The sequence below is a fragment of the Canis aureus genome, chromosome 27 (genome assembly GCF_053574225.1).
Source record: "Canis aureus isolate CA01 chromosome 27, VMU_Caureus_v.1.0, whole genome shotgun sequence".
Taxonomy (NCBI): domain Eukaryota; kingdom Metazoa; phylum Chordata; class Mammalia; order Carnivora; family Canidae; genus Canis; species Canis aureus.
Genome location: NC_135637.1, coordinates 40356636 through 40380266, shown reverse-complemented (window position 1 = coordinate 40380266; position 23631 = coordinate 40356636).

Below are 23631 nucleotides of genomic sequence, written 5' to 3'. Positions count from 1 at the left end.
CAGGCCATCAGGTTGGCCTCGCTGTCCTCAGACGCTAGATGGTTTCCGGGCCACAGGAATCGATGACAAAGTCTGCGGCGTGAGCCTGAGTATCCCGGTGCCACCATCAAGATGACAGTCCCCTCCACCCAAAGGCAGCTTGGGGACAGTAGCCCCCGTGCCGCAGGTAAGCCCTGGCTCTCACACCAGCGTTCATGGTCAGTCAGGTGCTGCTACGACCTCTACGACCGCGACCCACGTTCTCTAGTCTCCAGGGAGCTTTCCAGGCTTTTCTCATTGAATGCACCAAATAGCCTTGAGTGGCTACGTCCTCACGCTCCCTCCCGGGAGACAGACCTGAGCTAATGAACCTAGAGCCTTGCAGCAGCGGTGCGGGGATCTGAGCCGGGCCGTGCGGCTCCGAGCCCCCCGGGAGCCCCCGCATCAGCGGTTCTTAGGCCTGGGCCTGCCTGGGAAGCATCTGGGGGGCTCCGGACAATGTACAGCTGGGCACTGGGCTCAGCCGCCCTGGGCCCCAAGACCTGCGACGGGGCCTGAGCACTTACACCCCGTACAGGCCTCAGGGGCCGCTGATGCTGGAGCTGGGGACCACGCTCTGAGAGCCACCTGTGCCGTGTGGGTGACGTCACGGCTGGTATCTCCACAGGTGATTTCTACAGCAAGCACCAGACGTCTTTCCCCATCGGCTTGGCTGGCAGCAAAAGGCCCAGGCGCCGTCCAGCAGAGCCTCCCCCGCCAGGCCGCGCCCCGACCGCCTGTAGGGTAGGGTCAGGACACAGATCCTGCCCTGACAGCCTGGCCTGGGGCTCCAGAGCCTGTGCCTCCATCTGAGGGCTCCCCAGAAAGGCCCGTGGTGGCACCCCAGCCTCACCTCGGGGGCTCCCAGAACAGCCGCAGACCAGCCCCACGGGCCCCAGTGGGCATCTATTAGGAAAGCAAATGATCTGGCCCCATCCTAAACCTACTGAAAGGGGCGGGAGCAGTGATCTTTGTTTCAACCAGCCCTCCAAGTGATCCGCCTCACACCACTGCTTCCCAAACCCGCTGCACATTGGATTCATGTGGGGAGCTCCCAAAAGTGCCGATGCCTGGGTCCCCTTCACAGAGATCGAGGTAATTCATTGCAGATGTTTCTGGTGCTTTTAACGTGCAGCAGGCAGCTGGGGACCCTCTAGCCACCTCGGGGCGCCTGGGCGGCTCTGTCGGGGAAGCGCCTGCCTTCGGCTCGGGTCGTGATCTCGGGGTCCCCCATGGGGCTCCCAGCTCAGCGAGGGGCCTGCTTCTCCCTCTTCCTCTGCCCCTCTCCCTGCTTGCACCGTCTCATCCTCTCTCTCAAATATAAAAAATCTTTAAAAAAAAAAAAAGGAGAAGTTGCAAGCACGGGTCTAGAGAAACAGCAGAGCAGCATCATAGATTAGGCATTTCTCAGATGCTGGAAATGTCCTGGATCCGTGCCGTCCAGTAAGGTAGCCCCATGTCACATGTGGCCATTAAACGCTTGAAACGTGGCTAGTGGGACAAAGGGGCAGGAGAACTCTGGGTTTCCCATTTTCCTTTTTGGGCGCTTGGTGTTTGACGCACAGGTGTTCCATAATCCCCGACACTCTATTCATTCTGCTTCCCATTCTCTCCACAACTTATCTTCCACTTTTATTTGAGAAAGCTATTGATCCTTTATTAATGAGAAAGGACTAAAGCCAGGATTTAGGGCAGCAAAGAACAATGCAGGTAATTTGGGGGCGGGATTGACAGGAGGCCAGTTCTAACTAAGCAGTGGAGATGGAGCTGTTTGAGAGTCAATAAGACTTTAGGAGAAAACCTACTTTTAGGCCTAACGTGGCCTTCGTATAATCACATGGATTATGAGCCCGGGGACCCTGGGAACTCATTGCCCCTAAGATCTCGCCGTTTCAGGCGTCCTTGTGCCATTCAGGGAGATTTGACGAACTCGTGACAGTGCTGCTGCTCTTTACCTTATAGCGATAGAATATTTTCTTTTTTTTTTAATAGAATATTTTCAATACTCAAATGTTGGGTTGCTTAATGCAAAACAATTGGTTGTGGTTAGAGAGGGCTCAGTAAATGGTGTTGAATTGCTGATCATTAGCATATATATTTTTAAAGATTTTATTGATTTAATCCTGAGAGAGGTAGAGACACAGGTAGAGGGAGAAGCAGGCTCCACGCAGGGACCCCGGGATCACGCCCTGGAGCTGAAGGAAGTCGCTCCACCACTGAGCCACTGGGGTTGCCCCTCATTAACATGTTTTTGAACTCAAAAATCATATCATTCTGCAATAGTTCTTTTTCAAGTGATGGCCAGGGAGTCCATAAGGATCCCAATCACTTATGTGACCCATAGGAAGTAGGGAGAAAAGGGCTTTCGAAAATGTGCAAAGAGGCATTGGGGGCACAGTCTTCCAGGGGTTAAGGCCTGCCCACTTTGCTGTATCTGCGGGTACACTGAGGCAGAGGAGGGAGTGGGTCCTCCTCCTGGACGCTCCCAGGAAGGCCGTGCTCTCTCACCTCAAGGGCAGAGTTTCCTGCGGGGAATAGTGTGGGGCACAGTCAGGGACAAGTAGCACAAGGAAGCAGAGAGCACGAGCAGCCCTTCCCGGGGAGGCCAACAACATACGGGGGGCAAGCTAGAAGCGGGGTGACAGCTGTGGGAGGGTCACTTTGGGGCTTGGAGCAGCGAGCAGCACGTGTGTGTAATGAAGGCATCATAGGGCCCAGATCGGAATCCAGAAACATGGAAGGACAGACACGGGCTGATGATAACAGACCCTGGGGCCCCGGGCATCCAAGCTTCGGTCTCTCTCTCCCTTGCAGCGCCCTCCACATGGTCCTTTCATAGGTTCGGGCGGCTGCAGCCTCAGATCCTCGCGGCTCAGAGTCAGGGAGAACCAGGGAATGCCTCTGGTCCAGGAGAAATGACTAGTGCACCCAGGAAACGGTTCCTGCGAGGATGCCAACTCCGCAAGGGCGGGGACTTTGCCTGTGTCCCCAGAGCCGAAGTGACCGTCCTTGCTCACGGTCCATCAAATGCATGGAGGAGATCGGACAGAGCTACAGCAGGCCACTTGTCTTCCCTGCACCATCCCTGAGGCCAGCTCACCTGGCCCTGCAGACTGGACCGCCCCCAGTGCACAGGCCGGGAGGAGACCATCCCTGAGGCTGGTTTACCTGGCCCTGCAGACTGGACCACCCCCAGTGCACAGGATAGGAGGGGACCATCCCTGAGGCCAGTTCACCTGGCCCTGCAGACTGGACCGCCCCCAGTGCACAGGCCGGGAGGGGACCATCCCTGAGGCTGGTTTACCTGGCCCTGCAGACTGGACCACCCCCAGTGCACAGGATAGGAGGGGACCATCCCTGAGGCCAGTTCACCTGGCCCTGCAGACTGGACCGCCCCCAGTGCACAGGCCGGGAGGGGACCATCCCTGAGGCTGGTTTACCTGGCCCTGCAGACTGGACCACCCCCAGTGCACAGGCTAGGAGGGGACCATCCCTGAGGCCAGTTCATCTGGCCCTGCAGACGGGACCGCCCCCAGTGCACAGGCCGGGAGGGGACTATCCCTGAGGCTGGTTTACCTGGCGCTACAGACTGGACCACCCCCAGTGCACAGGCTGGGATGGGACCATCCCTGAGGCCAGTTCACCTGGCCCTGCAGACTGGACCGCCCCCACTGCACAGGCCGGGAGAGGCTGGCACGTTTCTCGAGGGACCTCAGACTGTCACCAAAATGGGGGGATGTGGATGCTGGGGAGGGGGGTTGCCTGAGAGCAACAGGTGTCCATCAGCAGGAGTTTTCCATTTGTAAGATCATACCGGAAGCTCAGAACTATTCCTTGGAATTGTTTTCTGAATGATAAAAATGCAAACACCTCTTAGACAAAATGAAAGAAAATTAATGGATGGGAACTTAAGCCTTTATCCCAATGCAGTAACATAGGGGATTTAGACAGATAAAATGTAATTATCTGAGTAGGAATTTGGCAGGGTGCCTGATTTTTAGGGTTCAGTTCACGATGATTCAGATTCCTGGAGGACTTGGAGAGAGGGGGTTCACCTGAAGAATTAGCAGTGCCATCCGTAGCAGTGCTCTTTCATGTATCAGAACTGAAGTCACTACAAGGGAAGAATCACCTTTTACACAGTACAAGATGGTTATCTTCGTAAATACAGATCTGAATCATCAGAACGTCCTGAGGCTGTTCTGAACAATCAAGATAGGGATTAAATTAAATCCGAATTCCCTTAAAATTAGTTTGGTTGATGATGCTCTAGCAGAAACTTAAATTAACCAGATGCTTGTTCATTAATACCTGTTTGTTGCAAATGGTTTTTATTTCATATCACAGTTTAGAGATGCATTTTATTACGTATAGAACTTACATATTTCTACATGACCTCTATGTGTTTTTTGTTTATGCAACATTAAGAAACAAGTAAAAAATAGGATGTAGTATCTGAATTTGTCATGTTATCATTGCACATCTTCTATGGTTCTTTTTTTTTTTCTTCTATGGTTCTAAGTGGATTGTAAACAATTTGAAATCTAGAACCAGCCGATGAATCATCATCTCTCCATGGCAGTTTGATGTTGTATGAGGAAGAGGTTAGATACTTGCTACGTAAATTCTGGATTGAACAGATAAGATGAGAGTTCCCAGACTTTTACCACTGAAAACCCTCTTTAATACGTTTACCGTGGACAACTGTTTGAAAGATGTGGTTTCAATTCAAATAAACTGCATCTATTTTACAATTTGCCCAACAAATTTTGGGCAAACGAATTTTGTTTGTTTTTAATTAATCAAAGGAATTTATGTCTGATAAAACCTTTCCAGCAACACCCAGTCCCACACTCAACCTGAGTAGGGCAAGGGGGAAGATTTGCAGTGGTTTATAAACAAGTTCCTTTCAAGTTTTTGAAACACCAGGATGAGTTCATTCTCTCGCTCACCACTGAGAACTTGAGGTTGAAAACTACTGCTTGAAAGGGGCTTCTCTTAGGGAAGGAAGGCATGTTCCCTGAACAGGCCTAATAACTAGTCTAGTGCTTTTTAGTCAGGTGTGCTTGTTGGTGCTGATCGACACCTAGAAAGTTCCAGAAGCATTCATTTATTTAACAAGTATTTATTGCATGCTGACTATATGCCAGGCTCCACTCCTGACCCTGAAGAACCAGAAATGAACCAAATCCAAAGGGCCTTGTGAAGCCTACGGTCAAGTGGAGAAGACAGAAAAGAAGCAGGGTCAATCAATAGAGGTCCCTGTTGAATGGTGGTAAAAGGTGATTAGGAACAAAAGCAATATGAAACCCACTATTCAAGGAAAGGCGGTACCAAAATGATGACATTTTGTTCAAGACTGAAAAATGTGAGAGAAGGAGGTATGAGGAAGGGAAGAAAGTGCAAAGGCCCTGACACAGAAGTATTCCACACACATTGGAGAAACAAGAGAGGAAGCCAACACTGTCCACTGGCCACTCAGGTTAAAAGTTGAAATTTAAGGGGCCCCTGAGTGGCTCAGTCAGCTGAGTCTCCAACTTTTGGTTTTGGCTCAGGTCATGATCTCAGGGTTGTGGGATCGAGCCTGTAGGTTCTGCTCTGCGGGGAGTCGACTTGAGATTCTCTTTCCCTCTCCTCTACTGCTCCCCCTGCTTCCATGCTCTCACTCGCGTGCTCTCTCTCTCTCTCTCTCTCAAATAAATAAATAAATAAATCTTTAAAGTTGATATTTAAGGCAACTCCTCTTAAAATAACACCTTATAGGGATCCCTGGGTGGCGCAGTGGTTTGGCGCCTGCCTTTGGCCCAGGGCACGATCCTGGAGACCCGGGATCGAATCCCACATCAGGCTCCCGGTGCATGGAGCCTGCTTCTCCCTCTGCCTGTGTCTCTGCCTCTCTCTCTCTCTCTGTGACTATCATAAATAAATAAAATTAAAAAAAATTTTAAATAACACCTTATAATTTCTTGTCTTTCCCCACTATTTATCACTAAATTATACAGTGGTCATGGAGACATCTAGGGTTCAGAGCAGGGCTCACGAAAAACTTTTCAGCGCCTGTGCACTATTTAGATCATAATTTAAAGAACTCTCTTAAAACCGCAATGCTATCATGATGCAAAGAACACAATAGGTGTTTAATTAGCTCTTTCTGGGAGAGGAGCTGCAGACTATGATTGTCACTGATGCTTATGGATTATAACTACAAAGCTGCATGATTTTTAATCATTCACAGCAGCCATGAAATTATTTACTTTAATCAGAGCCCATAAAAAAATCTTGCGACAAAGAATTAGTTTAATGATGTTAATAAATTTGCACCTGCATGAATATTTTCCAGAACTGTAATAGCAAGAAAAAAGACAATAACCAAAGAAAACATGTGATTTCCAAAAGGATGTGTAAAATGATTCTATGTATATATACTTGTATATACAGGCACATATATGTACTAGATAGACTGGATGGATGGATGGATGGATGGATGGATGGATGGATGGACAGGTGGATGGATGGATGGACAGGGGGATGGATGTATGCACAGGGGGATGGATGGATGGGTGGGTTGATGGATGGATGGATGGATGGATGGATGGACAGGTGGATGGATGGATGGACAGGTGGATGGATGGATGGATAGGTGGATGGATGGATGGACAGGGGGATGGATGGATGGATGGATGGATGGATGGATGGATGGACAGGAGGATGGATGGATGGGTGGGTTGATGGATGATGGTGGATGGATGGATGGATGGATGGATGGATGGACAGGGAGATGGATGGTTGGGTAGGTGGATGGTTGGATGGATGGATGGACAGGGGGATGTATGGATGGGTTGATAGATGGATGGACAGATGGACGGATGGATGGACAGGGAGATGGATGGTTGGGTGGGTGGATGGATGGATGGATGGATGGACATGGGGATGGATGGATGGGTGAGTGGGTGGATGGGAGGATGGGGGAGAGATAGATTTTATGTACATATATATTTATTTATAGAATATATATTTTGTACCTCCTTATGAACTAAGGAAAATAGACCTCTCTTCTTAGTATATTAACATGATTTAGTTACTAGTTGGTTTCTCTTATTTTAGGGATTTGTAAAACAAAGTGGGAGAGAAAGCACGAATAGAATTCCACAGAACAAACAGCCTGTTTAAGTTAGAGAATACAGTCACTGATCTCAGCAAGAACAAAGGTAAGGGAGATGTGTCTAGTTGACACTATCGAAGGTCCAGAGTGGAAGAATCTGACTCTGAGGAGGTAAAGTGTAGAAGTGGTCCATTACGGTGCACAATGGCGGGGGGGGGGGGGAGTAATGAAGCAGAACTGCCTTCCTGGAGATAGACGAACACAACAGGCCCTGGAGTATGAAATTCTGGTGATAGAGCTCAGAGATAGTTGGCCCTTGAAGGATGTTGTAAACAAAAGGAATATTTTAAGGGAGGAGACCCTCAGAACTAGAAAGTTTCCCAGGTAATTTCAGCTGCTTTCACCCATTTAGGAAGACTGTCCTGGTCAAATTCTATAGTGTATTTATATAGACTTTATAGAGATTTTTATAGAGATTTTAATAGAGATCTAAAAAATCATTGCAAGTCTCTATTCATGAAAAAGCTCACAAATTTTGCCATCTCAATGTCAATGCCTTTATTGTGAAATGACTCCACCCTCTAACAAAGAACCTTTTATTACAAATGTGTTATTCATTCAGGGAACAGGCAAGACCCTTACAGACATGCCCTTTGGGTTTGGAATGAGAAGAAACCAACAGATAGAGAAACACAATGAACAGACAATATCATTTTATCGTAAGACAAAGCCCAAAGGGAATTTAAATATTTAAACAAATATGTAGGCATTCCCCACTTGCAGGAGCCAAGTATATTTTGGCAGAAGGGAATTTCCATATTGTTTCAACTTTGTCAGAGTTGGTTAGTCCTTTTTTAATTAGAATCTCTAACAAGCAAATGCATTTTTCCCCTTCATTGGCAATATCCATGCCCAAATAATAAGAAATCGCTCGTAGATACACACTTTAAAAAAAAAATTATGAGTTCAGATAAAAACTTCATGAAGTAAAACCAAGGGAAACACCAAACTTCAAAATTGAAATGTATCTATCTCCACACATATAGTCATTCAAAAAGCCACATTTTTTAGTAAAAGTTGGAAAGGATACCTATTAAGTTAGCATTACTTTCTGAATTTCTCTAGAAAAAAAGCAAAAGGACAGATTGGGGGGAAAATGCAGATATTACTTGACTAATTTAAGTACTATAACAAAAATGTGCTTCACTGGAAATGCATTGTCCATGGGAGCTATCTTACAACTCTATGTATTCTAGAAAACTGAAAGCAATATAAAAATTAATTATTATTTGTATACATGCAAATAAATTCTATCCAGTGGAGGTTTATCTACCAAAACCCCTTTTGCTTGGTAAAATTTTGGTAACGTAGATGAGAGCTATGCATTCAGTTCCTCCAGGTAGGATCTTCAATAGCTCCTATCATTATTTCATTTTAAGGAAATTTCCAGAATATCGTGCCCATTCATACATAAGTGCAGGTAAGAAAATATCTGAGAAATGCACCATTACTTTTAGTGTTATCCTAGAGATCATCTGAAAGCTATTTCTTAAATAGCTGTTAATTTGAATATCTGGAAAACAAACAACTAACTTTCAAGAGGAAGCCATGTCCCCGTTACCAAAATACTAAATACAATGATGGACCACGTGCTAACCAGTATGCCCAACACTCCTCCAAGGTAAAGAACATTTGGGGTGCGCTGAAGCCCTCTAAGTAGGTCTGCTTGAGCACAGAATCTCATGTGGTGTACAAAATATTATAATATGAGCGGAAATCCAATGGCCAGTGGAAAATATGACTGAGGACAAGGATGCAATCAAAATGCCCTGAATATTATACAATCTGGGTGGTAAAATGTAATTCTATGAAAACTTGAGCAAAAAGCATACATTCCACCTAGGTAAGTCAAAACGGGGAGTTCCTGGGACTCCTGGGTGGCTCAGTGGTCCACCTTTGGTTAGGGCGTGACCCCGGGGTCCTGGGATTGAGTCCCGTTGCACTCCCTGCAGGTAGCCTGCTTCTCCCTCTGCCTGTGTCTCTGCCTCTCTCTCTCTCTCTTTGTCTCTCAAGAATAAATACAATCTTAAAAAACAAACAAACAAACAAAAAAACAGGGAGTTCCTGGAGACCAAAACTAATTATGAATCCGACCTGCCTTGCTGCTAAAAACTTAATTTACTGTCACAAGTATTGCCATCAGGTTTTTGCCATCACTGTATAGATTGTTATGGAAGATTCACATTTTCAGAATTGTTACACATTAGTTCAAAGATTCCTTATAAACACTATGGCCCATAAAAGTTAGCAGTCCACTCAGTAGCCAACTTTTTTCCATACTGTGATTTAAGAGTATAAAGCAGAAGTTGCAAACTGATGCCCAAAAAGGCTGGGCCGGGAGAACCATGTTAGTAAAGCCCACTGGGTATGAAGCTGTAGGGAGTGGTAGGTCTGCAACTATGTGGAGACTTTATAACCTGCCTAAAAGTGATCAACACTTGCTGATTCTAGCTGGGTGTGGTCGTGCAAGGACGCAGGGCCAGGGTTGCTTGATCTGATTTTAGAAGAGTTTGCATTCTGAGTTTTATGTAAAATCTACAGAGTTGGCAACTGATTCAAAACACAGTTTGGACTCTCACACATACATATAAAAAAATCTTTTTTTTTTTTTTTTTTTTTTTTTAAAGAGGCACCTGGGTGACCCAGTCAGTTAAGCATCTGACTCTTGGTTTCAGCTCAGGTTGTGATCAGGGTCTTGAGATCGAGCCCCGAGTTAGGCTACATGCAGTGTGGAGTCTGCTGGGCATTCTCCCTCTCCCTCTGCCTCTCCTTCTTCTTCTCCCTCTGCCTCTCCCTCTGCCTCTCTCTCTCTCTCTCAAATAAATAAATAAATCTTAAAACACACACACACACACACACACACACACGCACATGCACACACACAATTTTGGGCATGTGTAGACCAAATGAAACAAGTTTACTGCCCTAACCTGACCACAGGTGACTTGCTTATTTGCTTTTGCTTATGACCTCTGGTTGTTTTTTTTTTTTTTTTTTTTTTTTTTTTACCTCTGGTTAAGAAACCAGAAACAATCCAAGAAAAGCATAAAACAATGGATAGATGGAGAAATAAGTGAGTTGGAAAATCCAGGGCCATTTGACACTATCTTTTATGAAACATGGAGTCAAACTTTCATGCCTCAGAATCCTTTTCTGTTTTGCTCCTCACTATATTTACAGTAACTACGAAGTGTCTGGACAGTTGGTAGTTTATACACAGTTGTTTAATTAATTAATTAAAGTTTAAACCAAATGATTTCTAGGTTTTACAGTATTTTTTATTTATTTTTATTTATTTTTCAAGATTTTATTTATTTATTCATGAGACACACAGAGACAGAGAGGCAGAGACACAGGCAGAGGGAGAAGCAGGCTCCATGCAGGGAGCTCAATGTGGGACTTGATCGCAGACCCCAGACTCCAGGATCAAGCCCCAAGCTGAAGACAGACACTCGACCACTGAGCCATCCAGGCATCCCTAGATTTTACACTCTTTAAATTTACGTGAGTGATAAAAATACCCTTCATGAGGAAACACAGTAGAAATTAGGATTCATTTGATGTAAAGAATGGAAGTCAAAGGGTGACTTGGATTCTTAAGTATTTCTGAAGGTTTGACAGAAGCAGCAGCCAAGCACATTTATATCATTCTCTCCATATCTATCTATCTATCTATCTATCTATCTATCTATCTATCTATCTTCTATCTATCTATCATCTGTCATCTATCACCTATCTATCTCATGTGAGCCCAAAACAGAAGAATGGGGCTTAAATTGTAATTAGAATATCTGGTTAGTGATGGAAGACTGGCTCATAAGAGTCAATCTGTTAGGGAGCTTATGAAAATTGATGTTTAAGATGTTATCATTAAATGCTTTTCTGGTATGTAGCCAGTCATCCAGGTAAGATGGCCTTATCATTCTTTGGAAATCTACAGTGATTTTCCAACACTATTTTTAAATTGTGTGCAAGAAATCATATCAATTAAAAAGTTACAGAGCTGTGATGGCTGCAGTGGTGGTGATGCCATCAAGGGCAAACCATGAGGGCACAGAGATGACACAGAAAGACCAGGAAGTAGTAACTGGGGGGGGGGGAGGGGGTAGGGAGGTTGGTTACTGTCAAGGCAATTGAGCAAATAAACAACTATGTGGAGCAATCACCTTTCTCACTGTTGGCAAAAGGATTTATAAATATGGAAAAGAGGAGAAGACTAGAAAGAAACCTAGGTTCTTGACTAAAATTGAGGCTACCCACGTGAATTTGTGGTTTTTCCAATATATATGACATAGATAGAAATACAAGTGTGTGTATATACACTATGTACACATCGATATCTTTGCTCTATCCACTGAGAAGGTGAAAAGCAAGAGCAGCTCAGTAGCAGTGAGCACACCTTCTGCCTAGAACTTTATTTCTAAATACTTTGGAAGAGTGGCTAATCCCAAAGCTGCAGGAAGGAAAAATATAAGATGAGATTGAAATATCTCAGGCCAGATTTATTTTTAATGCTCAAAGACTGATGGGGATATGTCCAGGGAACCCAAAAAGTCAGCTAGCACAGATTTCCACTAACCTAACCTGAGATGATCTGAGCATCAAATAAATAATGGTGGTACTTGAGTACCACTGAATCAAAGAAGAATTCAGGAGTCCATATTCATATAAGTAATGAAAAAAAATGGGAAAGAAAAAAAAGCTCTTCCTTACAGTAGACTACCAAGTAATTAATGCAGAAGGAATAATAGAAAGTTACCATTTGGAGCCCATCATAAGTGTGGCTAATTCAGGCAAATCTCATCAGTGGATGCTGAGGACGGTGGGCAGATTTTGATGCAGCACATTGGTGATAATGGAGATTGTTGTAATTTCAAAGTAGGTCCTTACAGTAGTGCTTATTAATTACAAAGGATTTGAATGGTGACTTTTGGTGAAAAAGCATAGCTGACACCAATCTGACCAGTGAATCAAGGTTAGCAATCAGTAGCGGGTGAAGGGTTGGCACTGTATGCCCTCCTGGTACAATCCACTCACGAGAACAGAAATAACTTATGCAGTTTTACTGCCAAGAGCAGACAGTGCAAGTCTAACAACAAAGTGACGTTGGATGGGCCACTCTGAAAACACTGGTCTGAACCAAAGACCTGCACTCTTCAAAACTCTCAGGGTCATGAAAAACAGGAAAAGAGAGAGAAATAGTTCCAAACTGAAGGCTACTAAAGGGATAATGACAATTAAATTCACTATGACTGGATTACATACGAAAACAGAAAAGAACTATTGCTGGTCCAATTGGCAATATTTGAATGAGGCCTGTGGATCCGTGTTGGTCTCTTGATTTGGAGAGTTACGTTGTGCTGTGTCGAGGAGTGTCCTTGATTTAGTGAAATGCACACTTAAGTTTCAGACGTGATGGGGTCTCATAGCTACAATTTGCTCCCCAAATTCTTATAACTTGATGAGCTCTGAGAAATCTCTAGAATTGTCGAATCACTATACTTTCTGTGGAAACTACTAAAACACTGTATGTCATTGATGCTTCGATTTAAATTTTTTAAAATTCTTGTCACGTTTAGGTAAATTGAAATTATTCCAAGTAACCAAAAATTATAGAAGTTACTTCTAATCTACCTCGTAAGATAATGATGAACAGGGGTAGGAAGGTGCCATGAAAAGAGATGATGTGAATTGCTATAAATTTAAATCTTCTCAAAGAAAAAGAAGGCCAAGTTTTATTAATTTTATTTTCCATTTGTAGTTATAATTATAGGATATGTCATTGATTATAGTGGAAGATATTCTGATTACTCATCCCCCCAAACTAGCTCAATTACGTATAAGGCTGAGAAATGCCAACATTGGGTTAACTTCAATGTTTTTGAGAGTTTTCCTCAGTGCATTAGAATTTCCCATAGATATGGAATGCTTAGTCGGGACCACCTAAATGCTGCTCACAAAGACAGAACTGTAGACACAAACGTCCTTCAAGTAAATGATAAACACATGAATCCACCAAGGGGTATTTTCATAATGCTGTAACTTTAAACTTCTTCATGTGTTGAGAAAATATCTTTTTAAAATAACTCTGGAACTGTTTAACATGAAAAATGAATGTGTTTATGTGAAGCGTTTATGGAATGCTGGCCACCAAAGAGACATTTACAGAAATTGTAAATTTGCTTCTGAATGGATCCCCCATGACCCTGGTGTATTTTTATTCCTTGCTAATTAGCTTTTTTCTCTCACAAATAATCCTGCTTTCTCTATAATATTTTACTCTTATTGTGTATTTTTTTCTACCAAATGCATGTTACAGAAGGGAAAGAGAACTACACGTAACTCTTTCTTTGAATCCATAAATTCTTGTACCTAGGTATTTATGTCCAGTTTTGTCAGACACTCTCCATACCTGGTAGTTATTTAATTTAATTTAACTAAATATCATGGGCTACGAAGTTAAGATCATAATGGAGCTGACAAGTGTCATAATTCAAGGTTTATGAGGCTATGAATGTCATATTATTCCGAGAAATAACTAGACATGTCACAAAAGGAGGTCATTCTCCCTGCTTCAGATCTCATTCATGATATTGCAACTGGCAAGAATATTCTCAGGAATTTCTCATTTAAGACTTAATTATGAAAAACATAATATATCAGTGAGACATTGGCAGGAAATACAATAATAGTCCACTTACTTGAATATCTGATTAACTAAAATGTTCCCCCTTTTGCAAATTGGCGCAGCCACTTGGGAAAACAGTATGGAGATTCTTCAAAAAGTTAAAGATAGAACTACCTTACAATCTACAATCGTAAAACTAGGCATTTACCAAAGAATACAAAAATACTAATTCAAAGAGATACATATACCTTGATGTTTATTTTTTATTTATTTTTTTCTTCACCCTGATGTTTATAGCAGCATTATCTACAACAGCCAAATTATGGAAGCAACCCAAGTATCCATTGACTGATGAATGAATAAAGAAGATGTGGTGTATATACACAATGGAATAGTATTCAACCATCAAAAAGAATGAAATCTTGCCTTTGACAGCAATATGGATGGAGTGAGAGAGTATTATGCTATGCAAAATATGTTACTCAGAGAAAGATAAATACCATAAGACCCCACTCACATATGGAATTTAATAAACAAAACAAACAAGCAAAGCAGGAGAAAAAGAGAGAGAGAGAGGCCAACCAAGAAATAGATTCTTAATTATAGAGAACACACTGATGGTCACCAGAGGGGATGTAGGTGAGGGGATGAGGGAATAGATGATGGGGATGAAGGAATGCACCTGTTGTGATGAGCACAGGGTGATGTACGGAAGTGCTGAATCACTATATTGTACACCTGACACTAATATAACACTCTAAGGTAACTACCTGGAATTCAAATAAGAACTTAAAAACAAACAAAAAATAAAAAATTTTAAAGATTTTATTTATTTATTCATGAGAGAGAGAAAGAGAGAGAGGCAGAAGCAAGCTCCATGCAAGGGATCCTGATGTGGGACTCGATCCCGGGTCTTCAGGATCACACCCTGGGCCAAAGGCAGGCGCTAAACCACTGAGCCACCCAGGGATCCCACAAAAAAATAAATTTAAAAAATCTCTAATAAGGGTAATAATAAAGCCAAAGATTTATTTAAGAAAGTTTAAGACAAAAATAATTTTTGAAATTTCATTAACACAGTATGTATTTTTCCTTCTATGGGCATCTATAGAAGCTAATAAGTCAGCCGGAGAAGGACAAACATTATATGGTCTCATTCATTTGGGGAATATAAATAATAGTGAAAGGGAAGAGAAGGGAAGGGAGAAGAAATGAGTAGGAAATATCAGAAAGGGAGACAGAACATGAAGACTCCTAACTCTGGGAAACGAACTAGGGGTGGTGGAAGGGGAGGAGGGCAGGGGGTGGGGGTGACTGGGTGACGGGCACTGAGGGGGGCACTTGACGGGATGAGCACTGGGTGTTATTCTGTATGTTGGCAAATTGAACACCAATAAAAAAATAAATTTATTATTTAAAAAAAGCTACAATTAAAATTTAAAAATAAAATGTTCCCCCTTTAAGCAGAATTTCAGGCAGTTCAAACGGATTTTATTGCTAAATTATACTCACTGTCATTTATTTCTATATTTGCTTATATAATTTAGGGCTATCATTACGAACATCAGTGTGAAGATACTGCAAGTATATCCCCAGTGATTTATGTCCCTGTCTGTTGGTGAGACTCCAGATCTCGAAGGTTTTATCTCCTACTCCCTCCACTTCCAGGAAACCCAAGGGAAACTATAACTGAGTAAGGAAATGGTGAGGAGATAGTCTGTGTCAGCTATCAACCAGTGTGTCACAAGTGATCCCTAAGTTTAGCAGGATAAAACAGCACACACTTACTATCTCAGAGTTTCTAGGTGTCTGGAGTAGTTCTCCCACTCAGCACCTTTCACAGGGCTGCAGTCAAGCGCTCGACATAAGTTCAGAGTCATCTCAAGGGTCAACTGGATACAGTCTGCTTCCAAGCTCATCTATGGGCTGTTGATAGGATTCAGTCCTTGTAGGCGGTTGGACAGAGATGGCCTCCAATGGGCCTCTTGCACATGCCAGCTTGTTTCATCCAATCTAGCAATAAAGAGAATCTATAAACAAAACCGAAGCCACTGTCTTTTGTGACTAAAGTAAGCCATATTCTTCTCATTAGGGGCAAATCACTAGGTCCAGTCCACAGGCATTGTGAAGGGATTACTCAAGAGCAAACCCACATCTTGGGAGCTGTCACACTACATAGTTCTTTCTATAGTTGAAAAAGTTTATATATGATATGTAATATATATAACATATGTAATATAACTTATATTTATATAATTATAAGTGTTTTTTATTCTTAATGAGAGCTATAAAAGGATAAAATATCAACATATATATTATTTATATATGCATGCTCATATATAATTATACAAATTCTTACTATTGCAGTCCTTTACATTCAATAAACTGTCTCAAAAAAAAAAGTGTCCCAAATCATAAATTATAACAGTAAAAAAGATTACATTCAAATAAAATGTGTGTATATGTTAACCAAGTTGATTTTTTCCACTGTGGGATATGAAGTTAAATGATATCTTCCTATCGTCACTCAAAAGGGCCTTCTAAAGGGTATTTAAAGAAATACATATTAAAGACACAGAATAGGGATCCCTGGATGGCTCAGCGGTTGAGTGCCTGCCTTCAGCCCCGGGCGTGATCCTGGAGTCCCAGGATCAAGTCCCACATCAGGCTCCCTGTGTGGAGTCTGCTTCTCTCTCTGCCTATGTCTCTGCCTCTCTCTCTCTCTCTCTCTCTCTCTCTGTCTCTCATGAATAAATAAAATCATAAATAAATAAATAAATAAATAAATAAATAAATAAATAAATATTAAAAAAAATAAAGACACGGAATATAATTCAGACACTAGGTAAAGAGTAAGTAAGTAGATGCAAACTGATAGGATATTACACTAATTTTTAACTAACTAGTGACTATAATAAGCCCAACTTTCAGACCTAAAAGCCCAAGAGCAAATTTCCAGTAAACCTCTGAAGGGATCCTTCCCCTGCTTTTTTGCAACGACAGACGACAGTCTCCCGAGTCAAAGCCCGCGTGTCCCTGAGTAACTTCCTGAAGGAATGGCAGACGTAAGGAGGGACCACAAGTACTTCTGAGGCTATTGCAGGACCTTTGAGGGTAAATATTGAATCGAATATTCAAAACATGCCCAACTTTCTTTTCAAAAGACTCTAGTCCCTTTTACAAATACCAGGTGTGAGTTTGTTTGCTTGCGGGTTTACTTGGCCTGAGGTCTGACAGAAGAGCTACTTTAAAGTCCAACAGAACAACTGGTCGTATTAAAGGCAGGAAAAGCCAACGGAGCATCAAATGGAAGCCCAGGTCTGAGCCTCAGTTAAAATCGCCTTTGCTCCCTAACCTTATGCCCCAGATCACTAGGGAATGGAAACGAGTGTCAGGAGGTGCATGGTAGCTACCCAGTGGTCCACCAGTAATGTTTATATTTCCTCTCCCTCCCTCTGGTTGTGTGTAGAGAGGACACATCTGAATCCCTCCCGACAGTGACCATGGCTTGAGGAAAGGAGACCTGAAGTTCTAGGACTTCCAGCCAGGGCAAAACTCCCATGTCCTACTTCAACCACAAACAAGCCTTCGAGTGATGAGCAGCTTGGACAATGAACGTTTCATCATCGACCACTGTGAGCACAGACAGAGGCTTCTCCCTGGTAATCTTATGGGTTACAGAAGAACTCCAGGCTTTTGAACAACGTGGGAGGATGCGGAGGTAGGGGGCCCCCCATAATGGTTTAATCTCCTCCCTGTCTCATGGGAAGAGGTCTTGGAACAAATTAAATTTTATTTCATGAAACAAAAAAATGTGACATTCCTTACACCCGTATTATACATTAAAATTCAATCCTGAGACATACTTTTAGAGGCAGGAATGAAGAAGCTGCTGTTTTAGGAAATGAAGTCACCCCGAGTTAGGAGCCTAGGCAGCAAGGACCCAGATCCTGGTACCTGGTCAAATACTTTCCTTGCTCTCTAATTATATTTGTTCTTCATTTTACCATTGGGTATTTCAAATCATCTTTTGTGAATTAACATCTAAATGATTCAGTATTCATTTGATTAAATATATACTTGACAGAAAATTCTAACAAAGAAGATAGATGATTAAAAAAATTAAAAAAAAGAAGATAGATGATATTCATAAAGACCCTAAAGGGATATTAATTTCTAAAGTAGTATTTATGCACAGAAATTTTTACCAGGTCCTTTTACTAGGAACTGCTTGGAAGAAAAAGATGAATTAGACGTGTTTCTATCCTTAAAATATGCTTAAAATATGGAGTGCTTGGAGGAGGATAAATATTAAAGAAAAAACAAAGAATAATTCAGGGAAACTATCAGTTGTATATTTTATAAATTTAGTTCTGAGACTGATGTGCTACATCCAACCACGTGTATCTCCAAAATAAAGATGCATACACTTCCAAACTTAACTGTCCACATAACTTCCTTTTCACAAAGTACTCAGCAGGTCTAGCATAGGTGAATAACCAGTTGTCACAAGTCTCTTGTATCGATCATGTAAAACACTTTAGAACCACTCAGTCCCCCAAAATAAAAAATACCCTACTAACATAAAATAATTATTAATTAGATACCATCATAGGTGAAACTGCCCTGTTTTAACTTTGAGACAACCCATAATCACTCAACACTATGAACTTAAATGAAACGTGTCTTTCATATTGGCATCTAGGTCGGTGTTAAGAAAGCAGTAAACAAGAAAGAATAATTAGTACCGTAATTAAAATCTTATTATTTCAGTATTTGTCAATAATAATCACTGACTGGGTGGAGATGCCCACTTCCACTAATTATCATTACGTCTTGGTGATTCGATAGCATTTGAATTTCTGAAACTATGTTTAAATCTAGTAAATTTTGACAAAATCTCTCAAAAACACTATATGCTGAGTGTTCATCTAAAAAAACTTCGACAAGTTGTTATTCAGTTCTTATTAAATGCATAATGTTTCTGTAAACTGAGTCACATGTCCATATATTTAGGGGGAAAAATTTTCGCCAGATAAAATTTTAAAAGGTTGACGACAAAGTAGTAAGATGTCAGCCATTTTCCTTATTTTCCTGAAACTCTCTCTAGGATAGATGGAGATCTACCTCTATTTCTGAGGTCACCTGATCTCCATCATCCAGAGTCTCAAATTAACTCCCTTCATCCTATATGGGCTGCCATTTTAGGGGAGTACACTGATGCAGATCGTATTTGCAGCAAAAGCTACAAGGTTGGAAAATGTGAGCCATTTTCTTGCAACCTGGTGGCTGCTCTGAGGAGCTAGAAGTTTGGTGGCAATTGGTGTCATTTGCTGGCAGTTGCCAACCAACTGTGCATTGCCTTGTGGAGGGAAACGGTTCAAGATAGTGGGAGAAGGGAGTGGTTTATATATAAAGCAAACTCTTATAACTCCAGCAGATCAAAGCCTGAACCATAGAGGTGAGAATTGTTCACTTAGAGGGTCATCTAGGAGAAAGCTATCAAGGGGAGTTACAAAGCTTGCTAATTCCATTTGAGATTCAACACTAACCAAGAAAAAAAATATCGAAACCAAGGGGCCTATTTCCAAACAGTTTAAGGGAATGTGTTACATTTGTCTTCCTTCTGTGGCAAGTACCAGCTATGTAATCACATTGCTTGAATAGACAGGCCTCTTGACATTCTGGTTTATCAGGGAGGATGAGCTCCTCAGTAGAATGGAGGTAATAAGAATTCAGAAAGGAAATCAGGAAACAATCAAGATGCAGATCCGTTACGAAGAACCTCAGTGAAGGAACATCGTATAAAATAACGAAGAGAAATGAAAAAGCCAGTTTTCCTGTAGCACCTAAGTGAGCAGAGAATAGAAAAGAGAATAAGGAAGTGACCCCGCTGGAGAGTCACCAGAACATGGGGTGCATCCATAAAAGATAAATCTGGTATTTAAGAGAAGGGCTCTCGCCTACAGAATATATTCAACAGTCCCATTTGTTGAATGAATAAATGGCAGGTTAACAAGGAGAAGCCACTCCTAAATTCTGGGAAATCTGATATGATCTGGGGAGAATCCATATATGGAGGGTGATTGACAGTGTCAGGGACTCATGGACCAATCCTGAAGCACATACCCAGGAAGTAGCCCCTCACAGAGGCCACTGTCCACTCCTTGTGACTACACTGAGAGTCAACTGTACCACCAGAAGAGGCCAGAGAGAACATCTAAGGAATATTTAAAAGTATAGAGCAACATGCACAAGAAATAATGAAGTCAGGAGGGGGTCAACAAGAGTACAGATACTTACGATCACAGATCTTCATATACCAATGCACGGAGCATGGAAAAATAAAGTGTATTTAGGTTTACAATACAGGGTAAGAAACACTGACTCCTAAGTCTTTAGATTAAACCTTAAAATTTATATAAGATAAAAATGTGTGTGTTATTGAATAGGAACAGATATTTTAGGGGGAAAAAACAGAAAAAGAAGTAGAGTGGTGCTATATGTCTAAAATATATCTTATTCCTAATAAGGTATATAGTGATAAATAATCTAACACATTGCAGGTGATTAATACATATTTACTCAATAGATAAATGAGAAAAGAGAAAAAAAAACAGTAAAACAAATGAGATTTTAAGATAAATATAAAAAGCCAGCTAGAGAAAAATAGACTAAATAGACTAAAAGGAATGAAAATTCCAAAATGTGAACTTGAAAAGTTCAAAAATAAGTGAAAGGGGCGCCTGGGTGGCTCAGTTGGTTAAGCGGCCAAGCGGCCAACTCTTGATTTTTGTCTCAGACTGTGACCTCGGGGTCCTGGGATGGAGCCCTGCATCTAGCTCCCCAGTCACTGGGGAGTCTGCTTGTCTTCTTTTCCCTCTGCCCCTCCCCCTGTAATCTCTCTTTCTTTCTCTCTCTCTCTCTCTTAAATAAATAAATAAATCTTGAAGCAAATCAGAAAAAAATTGATGAAAAAGTGAAAAGTATTGAAAGCCAATGTCATTGGATATTAAAGAGAAAACAGTGACGATAAGAGATAGGATATCAAGATGCACTAAATCATCCAAGTGAAAAGTCAGTGTAAAAATAATAGGATAGTTGAAATGATGAATTTTAAAAAGGAAAGGGGAAAACATAGCCACAGAAAAGCCATAGGGGTCCATAGGGAATTTCTAGGGACAGTTACACTTCCTGGATTGATCGTTTCCAGCTGAGGCGGCTGGTGTGCATTCTTCCAGGGTAGAGAACAAAGAGGGAAAGACCCATGTGTTACCCTTATGCTCTTCACCTTTATATTTGAGCAAAGAGCCTCCCATCTCATCCACTATATCTTTGGTGATTTCATCACTCAGGAGGAACCCCCGCAGAGGGACCAGAGGTATTCTTAACCCCTGTGCTTATCTGAACGCACCCCAGGACCACAATCCCAGCAGCACCGCCATCACCAGGGCTGTAGTAGTGCACACTCGGAAAACCTCTCCAGGCTCTTGGATCCCTGAGAAAACTAGTACACACCATGTAGAAACTCATGATCAGGGAAGTGAAAGGATACCAGAGGTCTCCTTTCAAAATAGAAAATATTCCTCAGCCATTAGAAATGACAAATACCCACCATTTGCTTCAATGTGGATGGAACTGGAGGGTATTATGCTGAGTGAAGTAAGTCAATCGGAGAAGGACAAACAGTGTATGGTCTCATTCATTTGGGGAATATAAATAATAGTGAAAGGGAATAGAGGGGAAGGGAGAAGAAATGGGTAGGATATGTCAGAAAGGGAGACAGAACATGAAGACTCCTAACTCTGGGAAACGAACTAGGGGTGGTGGAGGGGGAGGTGGGTGGGGGGTGGGGGTGACTGGGTGACGGGCACTGAGGGGGGCACTTGACAGGATGAGCACTGGGTGGTATTCTGTATGTTGGCAAATTGAACACCAATAAAAATAAATTTATTATTAAACAAAACAAAACAAAACAAAATAAATAAATAAATACATAAATAAATAAATAAATAAATAAATAAATAAATAAATAAATAAAATGAAGGCACTGAATGAGAAAAAAAAGAAAATAGAAAAAAATAGACAAAAATAGAAAACAATGGGAGTGATACAACCTGTCCACATGGAGGAAATGAATCCATATTTCTTTTTCTTTTAATAATAAATTTATTTTTTATTGGTGTTCAATTTGCCAACATACAGAATAACACCCAGCGTTCATCCCGTCAACACCCAGTGCTCATCCCGTCATATATTTCTATATTATATAAAAATTGGCCTGGAGGAAAGACCCAGCAGCAATGGAGGACTTCAACTCAAGTGTTTGAAAAACAGGTTCTTAGGGTTTTCACTTCATTCCTGAGGGAAGTACAAGCAGTAAGGGTACCTAATGCAGCCGTGCAAGTCAGAGATCGTGTCAAAGCTGAGCAAGAAAGAGCGGCGGTGGGAGCGTGGGAGTGTGGGAGCATGACACAAGTGGGGTGTGGACGCACACAGGTGACTGGTCAGAAGCTTTGGATTAAACATAAACAAGATGCTATGTCTTGAGATTCTCAGAGGAAAGGCAACTTGAGTAGAGTTAGGTTCCTTATAATGCAATACTAAAGTATCTGCAAGAGAAAGAAGTCAGGGAGGTACCTAAGGAAAACAGGAACTTAACAAAAAAAAAAAAAAAAAAAGAGTTCAAACAGAAAATAAAAACCAAAACAAAGAAATTTTAGGACATTCTCATGACTTTAATAACAGAGTCATGAAAGCCATGGACAATGAGGTAACGGCAAGACGTTCTCCAGACCTGAAATCAAGAATAGAATTAAGGGGGTGCCTGGCGGCTCAGTCAGTTGAGTGTCCGACTCTTGATTTCAGCTCAGGTCATGATCTCAGGGTGGTGAGATGGAGTCCCACAACGGGCTCTGTGCTCACTGGGGAGTCTGCTTGGGATTCTCTTTTCCTCTCTCTCCCTGAATCTCTCCCTCTGTCTCTTTCTCTAAAATAAATACATACATATATATTTTTTAAAGCATAAGATTAAGAGGGACACCTGAGTGGCTCAGCGGTTGAGCATCTGCCTTCAGCTCAGAGTGTGATCCCGGGGTCCTAGGATCGAGTCCTGCATCGGGCTCCCCATGGGGAGCCTGCTTCTCCCTCTGCCTGTGTCTTTGCCTCTCTCTGTGTCTCTCATAAATAAATGAATAAAACCTTAAAAAAAAAAAGAATAAGATTAAGAGAAAGGGAGAATAACGAATGAGATAAGCCATTTTCAGGAAGAGCTCACCCTAACAGATCATCTGTAAATGAACTTGCTGACCTGAGGGCCCTTCCAGAAGGTATTCGTGGAATGCGATTATAAGTGGAGGGAGCTTAAACCTACCCAGCTGTCTGCATCTGGGGAACTGAGTGCTGAGTGGCTTATTAAAAGGTGACGATGGGTCAGCAAGGAGCTTAAGATCTCTGACCTTAGAAACCAAGTGGTTTCCGTACACCTACCCCATCGCTCTACCTCGCTTGGATCCAAGGATTCTACTTCATTCATTCATTTATTGTTCTTTTCCAAATCCCTTGCTGTTTGCATTCAAAAACACAGTGAATTCTTTTTTGAAATGTTCTGTTTTATGCCCTAACATATGTAGAAGTATCATCTTCTTCACCAGACCAGGACGGAAGCCCTAATTCTGCTTAATTGCCAGCCCTGGGGTCCAGTGGCTGTCCTTCACGAAGGTCAGGCAACGTGTCACGAGCAAATAAAAGGGCACATACAAAAATATTTTGAAAACTATAAAGCACTATCCAGATGCCACACATTTTCACTTAAATCTTCGTG